Raw genomic sequence first — 16,204 nt, forward strand, 5'->3', positions numbered from 1 at the left:
CGCTCACATGGTGAATATACGAACACAATTCTTGTCCTAATTTTTCCACCTTACAAATCTACCCACATCATTTGCTCATTTACGTGCCTAACAGAAACTATGTTGCGTGCAATGGTATTCCTGATAAAGAGCCCTGCCCCAGACTCTGCCCTTGCCTTTCTAACACCCGTCAAGTACACTTTATAATCTCCTATCTCTTCCTTGTTATCTCCACTACCCGAATATCACTTACTCCCAGCACATCCAGATGCATCTTCTTTGCTGACTCAGCCAGTTCTACCTTCTTTATTCCATAAGCCCCATTAATAATGATAGCTCCCCATCGAATTCCATTTCGTTCTCCAAGTTGTTTCCAAGGAGTCCCTCGCCTGTCAAATGGGAGTGGGACTCCATTACTCCCATAGGCCCAAGGCTTGCTTAAAGTGTTCCGAGTTCGGTAAATTCATGAAGCAGGATGCTACTCTACTTGCACATAGTCCAAGTGAGGATCTCTCCTCTAACGGGTTATGGACCACCGGTGAATTGTATAGTCCTAGCCGCCCGAGCACAAGGAGGGCCATGACTCAGAATATGTCCGAAATGCCAACTCCCATTCCATAGCAACTGGTATCCCGACTCTCAGGACCACTTACTAGGCCACTCAGCCATTGCCCATGGTTCATGAACTAGGACGTGACTACAGTAACCCACAAACACGAACCATCTACCTAGACAGAAAAATATTCTAGAGTTTTTGCTGATAAAACTAGATGACCACCATTGAGTGATAGGTGGTATAAGTGATCAAGAAGCTATTTTCTGTCCCAGTTAAAAATTAAATTGGATAAAAGGCTATAAAACCAGAACCATTAGGCAATTCCATATGGTTGATAAGAAAGGCATGGGGAAGCTATATTTCCTGCCTCTACACTCTGAAGAATGACGGGACCTTAGCGGTTCTTGTTACGCTTGTCTTTGGCTTCACACGAAGAAGGTGTATACAGTAGTGTCCAAAAGTTAAGCATAAGTTACGAGTAAGCAGGGCAACAGGAAATACACCGCAATTCACATGACATATGCATCTACCAACCTCACATGTTCACTGTATGTAGGAAAGGGGTGTTCCCTGCTTTGACTAGTGGCGTAACCGGAAGGTAAACGCAGCCAGTGCCTGCGCCCCATAATCCCTGTCGTGTTCGCCCTGTTATAGTGTGCGGAGTGTAGCCTCGTGGTGAACGTGACAACATATTGGCACAATGTCGCCATTTATTCCTCGTTTTGCAGGTAGAATACCCAGCCGCCTGGAAGCAGGCCACACACAGACCAAAGTCGCCGTACACTTGAATGCGCCATGAAGTGTCATTTTCAGGCTTTGGAGATGATTTCGAGACACAGGAAATGTTAGCTGTAGGTTCGTAGGCCAGTACCAAGTCGACCAAGGGTAGCCATCCCACAGCAGGACCGATACTTGGCCTTAACCACCCGACGAAATCGGAGTGCACATGCATGACAATAGTCGGCGGAGCTTGCAGCCGTCTCAGCTGTTGCCGTTTCCTGGCAAACTGTGTACCGGAGGCTCAGAACAGCAGGGCTGTTTGCCCGACGTCCAGCGGTATGTGTCCCGCTCACTCCAGCACAGAGACGGCCCCATTTACTGTGGAGCCGTCGACATCGAAACTGGACCATGAATGAATGGAGGCATGTGCTCTTCACAGATGAATCCCGCTTCAGTTTGCAGAACGATTCCCGTCGCACATTAATGTGGAGAGAACTGGGTAGCCGATACAACCACAGGAACATCGTGGAAGGGGACCAGTATGGTGGTGGTGGCGTCGTGGTGTGGAGCGGCATCATGTTGAACGACCGTACAGACCTGCACATCTTCAAGGGTGGTCCGAAGAACACTGTTAACGCTCGGAGACACAAGGATGAGGTACTGAGACCACATGATTGACTCTTCAGAGGTGCGGTTGGTCCAGACTTCCTCTTAACGGACGTTAATGCCCGACCGCACCGCTCTGGTGGATGGATTTCTGGCTGGGGAAGACATTCATCGCATAGACTGGCCAGCGAGGTCTGCGGATCTGAATCCTATAGAACATGCCTGGGATGCATTGGGGGAGGTGAATTGCATCCCGTCAGCCTCCACCAAGGACCCTGCAAGACCTTCACATTGCCCTTTCGGAGGAATGGGATCGACTGCCACAAGAGCTTCAGGACCATCTGATAGTGAGCATGCAACGTCGCTGTGAAGCATGTATGGCCGTTAGGGGTTACCATACACCCTATTAACAGCATGTTTTATTGTGGAAGACATTGCCAAGTTTTGTTAGTTGCTGTCAAAGGTGTACCTTAGCTATCAGAAGTCCGGCTCCATGGCTAAATGGTTAGCATGCTGGCCTTTGGTCACAGGGGTCCCGGGTTCGATTCCCGGCAGGGTAGGGAATTTTAACTTTAATTGGTTAATTTCGCCGGCATGGGGGCTGGGTGTATGTGTCGCCTTCATCATCATTTCATCCTCATCATGACGCGCAGGTCGCCTACGGGAGTCAAATCAAAAGACCTGCACCTGGCGAGCCGAACATGTCCTCGGACACTCCCGGCACTAAAAGCCATACGCCATTTCATTTCAGCTATCAGAACCTTTCTGACACTGTTTTTTTGGACAAGTTGTGTGACATATTTTATGGTGTGTGAGTTACCTTCCGTTTGTTCAGCAATCCGTCTGACATTCCTATTAGGCGGTATGGACACTAGTGTAATCAGCAAATAACTGTAAATGATATTCTAAATATATTTTTTACAAGCAATTTTCCTTTAAACAACAATCGTAAGGAAGATAGGGCCTAGGTTACTTCTCAAGCCACCTCCTGCAGTCCTGCTGATTTTTTTTGAACAGTGGTCTATAAAGCTAAATTCTTATTCGCTCTTATCCTGACCTTAATACCAAGGTTCGTGAACATTCGTTTATCCCTTTTCCCGTGATGCTGTACTAGACGTAAAGAAAGTTAATCTGAGCCTGAGACAGTCGGTTATTTGCCCTGTTTGGAATAAATAGTTAAAGTCTCCTGGAATGTTTCTTGTTGCTAGTCGCAATAAGACGAAAGGAAACGGCTGACGTGGCCTTCATTTAGGAACAGAACCAGCATGTGCCTTGATTGACAATAGGAAACCACAATGGGGTTCGAAGTGACCAGCTGCCGATGCACGCGACTTGAACCCGCTCGGTCCAAGGACACTACGTGAGCCTGATGCATTGATCTGTTTTCTGCGGCACGACTGTAAGCTGCAGTTCTTTCACCTGTAGAACTCAGAATTCAGGTCCTTGCTGGGCGAAGCTACAGAGAAGAGCACTCACGGTTTAGTAACATGAGCGACCGCTAGGTGGCGCACGCCAGTTCACTGTCGCACTAGCAGCGCTGAGAGGGAGCGCCGAGAGGGACGACAATGCTGCCAACTGTTGCATTTTAGAAGCTCTGAATGACTTTTTTTTTCTTGCCGTGCGGACAGTATGCGCCGCGGCCATAGTTAAGAGCCTCCCGAAGGGAGCCACTGTTCCCATGACAGAGATTGGCCTCGAGGTGCAAAAATACCTTAAAATAATGATCTTTTCGAGGTGCAAAAATAACTTAAAGTTAATGCAATAGTTGGTTACAAATTCTCGGCCTCATCCTAGGTGTCAGTGACGTCATCCTCTTACTTACGTGAACCAATCACCGTTATAAGCAATGGAGTATGGCGTCTGAAACAGTATTTCTTATTATAAAAGTAAATATACTTCTAGGGGCGGGCGGGTTGAGATCATAATGCAAGATACAGCTGCCCCTTTTTGTATATCCTTTTTAATTCATTGTTTTGGAAATTGTGACGTAGCATTGGGCGTTGTAGCGTAGGTTGTTGTTGAAGTGGGATTCATGCAACTGTTATGTGATTCTTTGCGATCGAGAGTAGAGATGGTCACTATCTCCCCAGTCCGTTCGTGTGTCTCGTACGGTGCGGATCGTTCTTTGGTTGCAGTCTGGTGTTTGCCTGCGGTGACAAGTAGTGCGTGACCGTTTGGCGAGTGTGTGTCTGTGTACGCTTTGGTGATAGATACTGATAGTGGAGGAGATGAGGCACCGGATCCCTCATCTAATGCCAATGTTGGTCGTGAAGAAACTGTGCCGATGCAAACCGATTTGATTAATCTTACTTCAAATATGAATTCATTACAGCAGCCTTTACAACCTCAACAGTCTAATGCCGCTCAGCCGCCTCCTCCACCTCCCCCACCTCCTGAAGAGTTGGAGGTTTATCAACAGGCTCATTTTGGTCCATTTATTGTATTTGTTGAATCAACTAAGTCGAAAAATATTGGTGGGCTACATCCCATGGCGCTTGGGCGCTTGTTTTACGATAATGATATTTTTGTGAAAGGTATAACGCCCAAAGGACGAAATAGATTATTGGTGGAATTTAGTTCCGCGATCCAAGCTAATTCCTTTCTACGTCATTGAATACTTGCAACTCACTCATTGAAAGCATATATTCCCAGTTCCAATATCTTTCGTGTTGGACTTATACGCGGTGTGGAAAAGAATGTGTCTGATTCTGACATTCTTAAATACCTTAAATCTGATGTTCGGGTCAAATCGGTCAAGCAGCTTAACCGTAAGGTTGTGGAGCCCAGTGGAGTGACCTACGTTCCAACTGGAACAGTTAAGATTGTTTTTTGCTCTCAAACTCTTCCTCAATATGTCTCTTTGTTTCAAGTGCATTTAGAGGTTTCCCCTTTCATATTTTCCCCGATTATCTGTTCAAAATGTCAGCGATATGGACACACGATTAAAAACTGTCAAGCTAAGTCACCCCGATGTGGGCATTGTGTGTTACATCACCTTACATCAGAGTGTCAGGAAAATATTCGCCGCTGTGTTCACTGTCATCAGGCACATTATACCGGCTCATCAAACTGCCGTACTCATCAACAGCAAACTGCCCTTAAAAAGCTTATGTGTACAGAAAATCTATCCTTTTCCGAGGCGTCTGCTAGAATACCCTCGACCCAATTTGACACGTCCAATAATACCCATCTTTTTCCACCTCTTCCTTCTACTAGTTCCACTTCACCTGTGGAAACCCCGAGGAAACATAAATTTACTCAGGTGGTTATGAACGAGCCCCGTCCCATTCCAACACCTGGTTTTGATAAGTCTGGGTATCTTAATCTCATCCGACCCCCTCCAGTGTCTTCATATACCTCGGTCTTTCCATCCACTTCATCTTCATCCTCCCCGTCCCCAATTCCGTCTACGTCCCATAATTCTCAGTGTTTACCTTCAGCTCCTTCTCAATCATCTAGTTCCCCTGTACTACGCCAAAAGGCGTATCTCCAAAGTGGTATTCATCAACTATTTCTGCAACTTATTCAATTATTAGGGGACCAGCCACATGTCGCACACACACGTTATAAGCTTCGTGACTGTGTGCACACTATGTTCTCTTTAGATGCTACGTATCCTGCAGTGGAATGCTAGGAGTATTACTTCTAAACGGTATGAGTTACAATTTTTGATAAATGAAATTTCCCCATTCATTATAGCATTACAGGAGACTTGGTTTTCCCCATCCTCTGAGTTTTATTTAAATGGCTTTAATGTTGAACGCTGTGATGGTGTTGGTTACGGTGGTGTTGCTTTATTTATTCCCCATAGTTTATCCTATCAACGTCTTGATATCTCGTATTGTCTACCCCATACATTTGTTCTTGGTATCTCATATAATCGCCTTTCCATTATTAACCTTTATTGCCCTCCAGATCTTTCTATTTCTCACATTCAATGGTGTCGATTCTTGCAGCAATTTTCTTCTCACAACGAGCTTCTCCTCTTAGGGGACTTTAATCTTCATCATTCTATGTGGGGAAGCAGTAGTGATACTTCCCTGGGTTCTTATTTCCTCACTGCCTCCCAATCGCATGACTTTGTCATTTTAAACGATGGTTCTCCCACGCGCCTCACTCCCCCCGGCTCTCCTCCCAGTGCTGTGGATTTATCATTATGTCGTCCTGCAATGGCTTCGATTGTAACTTGGCACCGTCTTACTGATACACATTCTAGCGACCATTTCCCTATTATTCTTACGTATGGTCTTGGTAGGTTTCCTAGTTCTTCTTCCGCCCCTACATGTACCAGTAATGTTCGCTCCCTCCGTCACTTTGATAGAGTATCTTTTATTACTTATGTTACCCATCGTATTGAGCTTATTTCGGATAATATTTTGCCCTTTTCTACTCTCTTTCAATTTATACAAGATTATCTCGATCTTTATCATCCCTATAAACCTATTTCTTCCCACTCTGCTCGCCCTTCTTCCTTTTTACGATGGTGGGACTCAGAGTGCCATAATCTGGTTCTTAAATGACGCCGTTTATTCCGGATATATCGGAAAACATTAGCCTCTCACCATTATTTCCGTCTTAAACAACATATTGCTTATACTAGACGAATTTTTCTTTCTAAACGCCGTGCTGCATGGCGATCCTTTATTTCCTCCCTAAACGCTCATACTTCGTCTTCTCACTTATGGAGTGCAATTCGTTCCCTTACCCGAGCTTCTCAATACATTCCACCCTCTGTCACCCCTCCACAGATTTTATCTATCTTTCTCAACTCCCTCACTCCTGATTATGTCGTGCCTGACTTTACTATCCCCCTGTCTCCATGCTCTTCCCGCTTTTCTGTATTACTCCAACCTATACACCTTTCTGAACTTGAGGCCACCTTGTGTAATGCAAAGAGTTCGTCTCCGGGCCCTGATTATATATCATACGATATGCTCCGGATTCTCCCTCTCCGTGCTAAACAAGCTTTATTAGCTCTCTATAATAATATACTTCTCACTACTTCTGTTCCTACCTCTTGGAATGATTTTTTTTTAGTACCTATCCCCAAACCTGGTCAACTTCAAACTGACGCTAATGGCTTTCGAGGGATTGTCCTTGGTTCGTGTATCCGCAAGACGTTTTTAAAAATTCTCCTTCAACGACTCCTGTGGTCTCTTGAATATTATAATTTGGTTCCCAAATATCAATTCGCCTACTTTAAAGGTCGTTGTGCTCAAGATGCTATTAACATTTTACTTATCGATATTTTATGAGCGCAAATTCGTAAGGATTGTCTTATTGCTATTTTTTTGGACATACGAGGAGCTTTTGACTCCATACCACTGCATCTTCTCTGGACTAATCTTGCACAGAAAGGTTTTCCTGCTCATTTTCTCCACATCTTGCGTAATTTGTTTACGTATCGGAAACTTTCACTTAAATCCGCTTATTCTTCTCTTCCTTGTCGTCTGTCATCTGTCGGTGTTCCTCAGGGAGACATTTTAAGTGGTCTGCTTTTCGCCCTGTATATGAGTAATCTTGAAGAATTGGTTATCCAAAAAGCTCGCATTCTTTTTTATGCTGATGATATAGTTCTTTATTACTCTCATAGTAATGTCGATGTGTGTCGTCACCATATATATCAGCTAATGGAACAAGTCATTACATGGCTTACTTTCCATGGCCTTCAACTTTCTACCTCCAAATGCTGTGCAATGTTTTTTACCTCTAAGCGTAGGTTTAACTCTGAGCCACTTGTTTTCGATTCTCATGTCATTCCTTTTTGTTCCTCCCATAAATACCTTGGTGTTATGCTAGATCGCTTGTTATCTTGGAAACATCATATTACTCAGTTACGTAATTCTTCTGATATGTATATTAAAATTCTCCAAGTGGTAACTAGACGATCATGGGGTGCTGACCCTGGCACAGCTCAGTTGTTATATTCCGCTACTATTCGCTCTAGACTCGACTACTGTGCGCATGTTATAGATACTGCGTCGGATTCTGTTCTTAACCACTTAAATACTTTACAATTTAAAGCTCTGAGAACTTGTGTTGGAGCATTGTTGTCTACCCCTACTAATGCTCTCCTTGTCGAGACCGGTGAGTTCCCTCTTCCCATTCGCCGTAAAATGATAACATCTAAATATTTACTTAAAAGATTTGCTCTGGCTCAACACCCATTGCTTCCTAAATTGCAGTTATTAGATGAATATTCTCTTCTTTCACAGGCCCGCCGTCGTAAGATGCCTGCTTTTTGTATGCATATCAATTTCTTCTTTCCTATAAAAACACTATCTTACGCACTGTTTCTTCCCCCGTTTATTCAGTAAATTTTGATTGTTTATTTTTTGTCCCTTCTATCATTATCTCCCCTACATCTTCTTTTTCTTCTTCTATTCCTGGTTCTTCGTTGACTGGCCCACCTTTTAAGAAGCTACGTTTTGCTCTAAGTGATTCTGGCGTCCACATATATACAGACGGCTCAAAAAACTCTTCTGGCGTTGGAGCAGCGTTCTATATTGTCAATACCAATGTTGCTGAACTCTATCGTTTACCCAGTGACTTTTCTATCTACACTGCGGAAATTTTTGCTATTCGTCAAGCTCTTATGTACATTAAGCATCATTCTATACCTAATGCAGCTATTTATACGGATTCCCTCAGTGCAGTTCAGTCGCTCAAGTCATCTCATCTTTCTTTTAACTGGTATTTGTATCATGTTAAAAGTCTCATTTATACTTTGCATCAATCTGGGGTGGTTCTCACTTTTGTCTGGGTCCCTAGTCATATAGGTATCTATGGGAATGAACAGGCGGATTTATTCGCGAAGCGAGCTGTTTGTGATGGCAAATCCCTACTTAACCTTGCAGTTCCTCTACCCGATTTTTATCCAGTTCTTAAACATTATGCTTATGGTCAGTGGCAAGAAGATTGGACTACCAACATTATTCGTCTTCGCTTTAACCATGCTCTTACTCCTCTGTATAAACATCGTTTTAACCTCTCCCCCCACTCCTCCTGTATATGTGGTACTCTGAGTGCTGATGTAAATCATTTATTATTCCAATGCCCTGTGTATGATTCTTTTCGTCCGGCTTTTATTTCTCGTCTTCTCAGTCTTCAGAAAGCTCTCCCCACCAATGTCTCCTGCTTGCTTACCGATATGTCTCCTGCTCTAATACATGCTATCAATTAATATTTGGATGACTCTCGTCTTCATTTGTAAATTACTGTCTGTTTATTGTTCGCACCGTTACATACTCCTGCTTCCACTGTTTTTTGCTTCTACGCACTTCCTTTGTTATGTTTCGCGTTACTTAAGGTGTGTACATAGACCCGATGCTCAACTGTTCTTGAGACCTTCGTAGTGAAATTCATTGCGTGTGACCTTCGTAGTGGACTAATTGCGTGTGATTTCGCATTATAAGTGTAATATCACGATAATAAGTGTAGTGGCTCGGTGAAATAATAGAGCCCATAACCTCTCCGACAACAACAACAACAACAACAAAATGGTCACTATCGACTGAATAGTCGAATGTCTTCAGTCGAACCGTTGCCTACGAGATATACAAGGCCGGGACATAGCTACTAGTTTTTCGCTGAAAAAGTGACCCGACCGTGTCGACGGTTTGGCCGCTAGATGTCAGGTTTCCGTTCTGTTCTTGGCGGACTTTAACAGTGTAATATGCGGAGTAATTGTGATGCTGTGTTGATTTTTGCAATTTATTGTGAATATTTTGTTTAATATTGCTTCTGTCGGTGAGTGTGTCTGAGGTTGAGAAGAAGGTGCACTGTTGTGTACCTCGCTGTATTTCGGATGACACTAAAAAAACATGAAAATTGACGTTCCATACTTTCCCTTCCGAGTGCGGTTTAAGGGAGAAATGGAAGCAAACTATTTCTAGGCAAGGTGATATAGTAGGATCTCTTTAGGTACCTAGCAATTCTTCTCATAAAACAGATTTCAGTGTAAGCACATCAATCAAACTTCCTTCTGTTTTCATTGTGTATCCTGTTCACAAACAGGCAAATGTCAAATGCAGGAAGCGTCTAGCTCCCAAAAATGATGTATTGCCATCAAAATGTAGTAAAAGTTCCGATTCAGATAACGATAAACATACCATATCTTCATACGGCAGCCACAAACGAAAAAGGAGTACAAGTCTCGTTTCTCTATCAAGGAAAGTCTATGAGTATCTCTGTTAAAAAAAAGATGAGAAAATTAAATGCCAGATGACAGAAAACAATCTGTAAATTGAGAAGTAGGGTACGGGTAACGAAATCAGAATTTTTTTTTTACCATATCTGAACTTGACCAAAAAGCAAACCAAATTGAAAAGCATGCTAAAATTGGTCATTTAGGAGCTTAATTCCTGTTAGAACGAATTAAATTTTCTTCTTCTTCATTCGTTTACCCTCCATGGTTGGTTTCTCCCTCACACTCAGCGAGGGATCCCACCTCTACCGCCTCAAGGGTAGTGTCCTGGAGCTTCAGACTCTGGGTCGGGGGATACAACTGGGGAGGATGACCAGTACCTCGCCCAGGCAACCTCACCTGCTAGGCTGAGCAGGGGCCTTGTGGAGGGATGGGAAGATTGGAAAGGACAGGCAGGGAAGAGGGAAGGAAGCGGCCGTGGCCTTAAGTTAGGTACCATCCCGGCATTTCACTGGAGGAGAAGTGGGAAACCACGGAAAACCACTTCGAGGATGGTTGAGGTGGGAACTGAACTCACCTCTACTCAGTTGACCTCCCGAGTCTGAGTGGACCCCGTTTCAGCCCTCGTACCACTTTTCAAATTTCCTGGCATTGCCTGGAATCGAACCCGGACCTCCGGGGGTGACAGCCAGTCACACTCCACTATACCACAGACGCTAAGACAAATTTAATTTTACGGGAAGAAAAAAAGAAATACAGTGACACGTCGCTAAATATTTGCGTAACGGGCATAACATTGCTCACCAAACAGCGGCTTCAATACGAATGTCAAAATATCAGATGTGCCGAGGAAAAGATTGGATCGCTGATAGGTGGTAAAAGGGCGATTAAACCCAAAGTTATTTATGACCGCAATCTCGATCCGCTTATTGGATACTCTGAGGCACAATTAACCCTTTTGCCTCACATTTAAATACCATAGGAGTTCACTAAGAAATCACATTTAAATACCGCTCTACGGCCGTCGTCATCACACTATTATTTAGAAAATCATACAAAACCAACCAATAAATATTCCTTTCTGAAAATTTGCATGCATTATAAAGAAGTAATAAACTTACCAATGCCGCTATTTTAGTACGTCTGCTTGGTGTGGTACACCTCAAAACATTCTTCTAAGTAAAGAGCTACGCCACACTTTTTGCACTGCCAGCAACTTTCGCTTCTTTTACCCCGGCTGTAGCACACAACACACGTTCTTGTGACTTTTGATTTCTTCTCTGTAGGGGGAATATGCATGGGAAAGTGGGCCCATGATTTAGCTTGTAATCTGGTTGGGGTGGTGCTCGCTGAAGGTCGACCTCGAACCGAGTACTCCGGCAACTGAACAGTCTCTAGTAGCTGCTGCGCAATGCTAGTTCGGAAGTCCGTGTAGCTCGTCTTTCTGTTAGCAGCGATCTTGTGATACACAGTGAAGGAATTGAAAGTACACATATCCAGGAGGTAAAAGAATATTTTCCTATATCCTTTCACTGTGCATCGCATGACGGGGAACAGAGTTGTAACCTGATCCTGAAGGTCAACACCACCCATCCCCTTCTGGTATTCAAGGCCACACTTGGGCTTTATCACTTCTTCCCTCAGAGTTTATCCTCTCTTTTGTCTGAGTTTGCCTGTCCCTGTGTTTAGTGGTGAGAAAGCAAACATCCTTGTTATCTTTCCACTTCACACACAGCCCACGTCTCATACTCTCCACGTCTTACTGATATCGCGAGGCATGTCTTTTCGGTTCTGTCTAACAGTTCCAATTACATTCATCTGGTTGTCGTGTAGCCTTTTGAATAAATCTGGGGAAGAATACCAGTTATCTAAAAACAATGTATGTCCTCGGCCTAACAAGGGTTCACACATGTTGAGCACAACGTTTGTACTTGCTGGCAGACTTGGATCCGTTACATCATCACCTACATAAATTTTGAAAGACAGATAGTAGCCAGAACTTGATTCACAAATTTTGTAAATTTTTATTCCAAACCTAGAACGTTTAGACCTATTACACTGGACATATGAAAGGCGGCCTCTGAATTTCATTAGACTTTCATCTAGAGCAATGTCTTGTGAAGGTAAATATAATTCTGAAAATTTGGAGCAGAAATGTTGTATTATAGGCCTAATCTTTCTTAGTTTGTCACTACTATCGACTTGTTCTTCGTCAACAAAATGTAAAAATCGTGAAATTATAATAAATCTTCCCCTGCTCATGGTTTCACGAAAAATAGGAGTATTTATACACCTATTTTTACTCCAGTATAACTGTATTCTTGACTTTCGCACTTGTGACATTAGTATAACTAACGCAAAATATGCCCTAATTTCGTCGGGTGTAGTCTCAAACCATTTGTCATCGTCTTTCAACTTTTTTATGTCAGGATTGCTCAACTGTTTTGCTGCATATGAATTTGTCTCGACAGATATTTTGTCAAAAAAGGGTTCATATATTCACAAAAAACTGAGAGTTCAGATGGTGGCTGCGTATCAAACTTTTTCAATAAATTTTCACTAACCCCACTGTATTCACTAAACTTATGTACAACAGGTTTATTGTCACCTTTTGTCCAGTTCCATTCAGTCAAGTTAGTCTGTGCCGAGGTGCGAACTCGTTTCGAAAGACTCGGCACACCGTCGTTATTTGCTTCACTTTCTGTGTCATCAGAACTATTATACGCATCGCTAGTACTCGAACTAAGGACTTCAGGTTCTATTTCGTCATCACAAACATCACCACCTTCAATATCACTCTCCAGAACACTATCTATTAGCTTCCGCATTCCTTCTTCATCAACACCAGCACATCTGCTTGACGCCATGATGGCAACTGACAAGAGCGAAATTATGTGAATAAAGATTCTCTTATCTCTTTTTGCGGAAGTGTGCGAGAACCTGGTGAAAGGGAAAAAACCGAAGCCACATGTGTGAACTTCAGTTCAGAATGCATACCAGTGGCGTCTGTGGGTTAGTGACTGAACTATATGGAATGATGTGCAGCTGTGCATCGCCGCGAGCAGAGCTCGTCATTTGATTCATATGCCACGAGTAACTATGACGAGCTAGGGTCGTCAAATGATACGATTGGGTTAAAGGAATCTGTAAGAAGTGACAAACTTTCTATCAGATTTCTCTGCTTCTTTCATGAATTACTTATTTCATTTACGCGTATTTTAAGAAATACGTTGTAGAAAATAAGTCAAACAATTGCTCTTGGTCTATCTTTGATCTCATATCTGTTTGCTGCCTTCTGAAATTACTAGTTTTAATGAATTTTTATAGTTTTTCATATTTGAATGTGTTGCAATGAGCGGGCGAGACCGATCAGTAAAGAGAACTCTAGCGGCACTTGCCGGAAGTATCTCGAGGGCGAGTCTAGTGTGCTGTATTTCCCGGCCTTGTGTATCTCATAGTCAACGGTCGAACGTATTCTTTGCATTTCACAAGTAGGGCCTAATTCACAGACAGCACTTATACATAAGTGCCCATTGTAAGCCGGGTTTCATTTCATATTAAGTGTCCCACTTATTGCTATAAGTGGATCTCCCACACACACTTAAGTGACTCACTTGTGTTGTAGCAAGATGGAGGATAATTTGTTGTGCTTCATTCACAGAATGCTTTCCGTGCACACAATAGAGATGGAAAATCCTGTCGAAATGTAATGTGACCAACAATTGAAAGAAGGTTTCATTTCAGTAAAGTGAGAACTATGAATATTCTTGTCCCTTTGTGTGAGAGAGTGAACATAACCTCTAGAGGACTCACTGTCTCACTATTAATGATGATATTGTTTTGAGATTTTATGCCACCTCTTCATTTCAGGTTACTATTATCATCATCATCATCATCACCATCGTCATTACCAGTATTTCACTTAATTAATTGGAAACGTGTTAGGGGTCTACAAGTTGATAAGTTATCAAGACAAGAAAAATGAACTTGTTGTCCTACCACCATTTATTTAAAGGTTGATTTGTGCTAATTATATCAGGTTAGGCAACCAATCGTTTGCCAGATTATATCAGAAGTTTCTGAAATTATACCATCACACATCAAAACATACTATATACATTTTATTGGGGAAGTAAGTAGGTCTATTACAACGTAACGGCTACGGATATGTTAGTCAAATCATAACAAGCATTGTAAGGCTAGATATTCTACATTTGTATGACTATTTGTATAGGTTCGAGTACCTCGATAACTACAAACATATTATATTAAGAAAAAATTTTAGACTTAGGGCATTTTCGTAGTATGCATTGTCCACAACAAGTATTTCTCACGTCATTCATATTCTGATGAGAAACTGTGTCGGTCTGCTTGTTCTATACAGTATAGAGAGGGAGAGACACAGAGCGAAAGAAGAAGCTTCTCATTCACAAATGAAGATATTTTCAAAGAAATCCAACTGCTTCAGCAAGGAAAAGCAGCAGAAAGTGATCAAATTACTGGGGAGGTATTAAAGACAATGGGGTGGTACATAGTGCCTTATTTAAAATTTCTCTTTGACTATGTCATAAATAATAGTGTAATACCAAAGGAATGGAAGGAATCTATAATAATACCAATTTATAAAGGAAAGAGTGATAAAAGGAAACTAGAGAACTACAGACCAATCAGCCTGGCCAGTCATCATCATCATCCAGCTGTAGCCGGGTAGGGGCAAATATGGTTCCTCTCCACTTTCTTCGGTCTTTCCACCACTGTGTCCCAGTCCAGGTTTCTTTCTATAATGCTGCGTTGGATGGTATCCTTCCATCTCAATTGTGGTCGTCCACGGCCTCTCCTTCCTTGGATTTACATTTCCATCACCTTTTTTGGCATTCTATCGTCGCTCATTCGCTTTATGTGCCCAGACCATCTTAGTCGGCTCTTCTCTATTCTATCATTCATTTTTTCCACTCCAATTTCTTCCCAGATTTTCTCATTCCTTATTTTATCTCTTCTACTCTTCTGTATCATACTCCTCAAGAACTTCATTTCAGCTGCCTGTCTTCGACTCTCATCCTTCTTTGTCATTGTCCAAGTTTCTGCTCCGTAAGTTGTTATGGGTACGTAATACGTCTTGTACATAGTATCCTTTGCTTCCGTTGGCACATCTTTGTCCCATAACATGTTTCTTACACTATGATAGAAACAACTTCCAGCTTGAATCCTTTTACTAATCTCAGCATCCAGTCGAGCATTCTCCATTAATTCACTCCCCAGGTATTTAAATATTTCCACTACTTCCAGGGGCTTGTCTGCAAGTCTAATCTGACCTTTCCCTTCTTTCTCCTATCTAGTCATAACAAGAGTTTTACTCTTTTCCACACTTATTTTCAATCCACATTCAACTGTTCTTGAACCTTCCTGTCGTCAGCTTCCCAAATCACAATATCATCTGCAAATGACATATTCATTTCTCTTCCTCCATATGCTGCTTTTGCTGTTCTCATGATGTCATCCATTACTATTGTAAACAAGATTGGTGATAGAACTCTTCCCTGTCTCAGTCCACTAGTTATTTTGAACCAACTTGTCCTGCCAACTTGTGTTTGCACACAACTACAACATTCCTTATACAATGCCATGATCATTTTTATTAATCCCTGTCCATTTCCTTTTTGCACCAGACTGTCCCAAACTTTCATCCTGGGGACACTGTCATATGCCTTTCCAATATCAATGAATGTCATCACCATATCATTCCCGTACTCCCAATGCTTTTCCATTAGTTGTCTCATAATGAAAATGGGCTCTATTGTTGACCTTCCACTTCTGAAACCAAACTGATTTTCCTGTATCTGATTCTCAAGCCTCAGCCTTATTCTACTTTCCAGTATCCTTTCTGTTATCTTAGCAACATGGGATATTAGAGTAATTCCCCTGTAGTTCTTCAAAACTTTCTTATCACCTTTCTTGAAAATTGGGATGATTATTCCTTTTTGCCAATCCTCAGGGACCTCCTTATTCTCCCAGATATTCCTGAGAATCCGATATGTCCACTGCAGGCCTACAGCTCCAGCTGCCTTTATCATCTCCACTGAAATTTCATCTATTCCAGCAGTTTTTCCATTCTTCATCTTTCGTACTGCCATTTCAGTTTCATTCATTGTAATTTCTTTATTCATTTCTTCATCAACTAATTGCCTTTCCTGGTCGTC

At 42.3% G+C, this 16,204-nt stretch overlaps 1 protein-coding gene across 2 annotated transcripts in view; it reads left to right on the forward strand.

The window, feature by feature from the left end:
- Positions 1–2,634: 2,634 nt before the first annotated feature.
- LOC136875820 (zinc finger protein OZF-like) overlaps positions 2,635–16,204 on the forward strand; it is an 80,764-nt gene continuing 67,194 nt past the window's right edge. The window contains exon 1 of one of the 2 annotated variants that reach the window (XM_068228183.1): positions 2,635–2,668. The gene's annotated coding sequence lies outside the window, so the exon portion shown is untranslated. Of the gene's footprint in view, positions 2,669–3,091; positions 3,301–16,204 lie in introns of those variants that run through there. The other variant, XM_067149441.2, reaches the window with a different exon arrangement.

This window comes from Anabrus simplex, chromosome 6, assembly GCF_040414725.1.
Source record: "Anabrus simplex isolate iqAnaSimp1 chromosome 6, ASM4041472v1, whole genome shotgun sequence".
Lineage (NCBI taxonomy): Eukaryota > Metazoa > Arthropoda > Insecta > Orthoptera > Tettigoniidae > Anabrus > Anabrus simplex.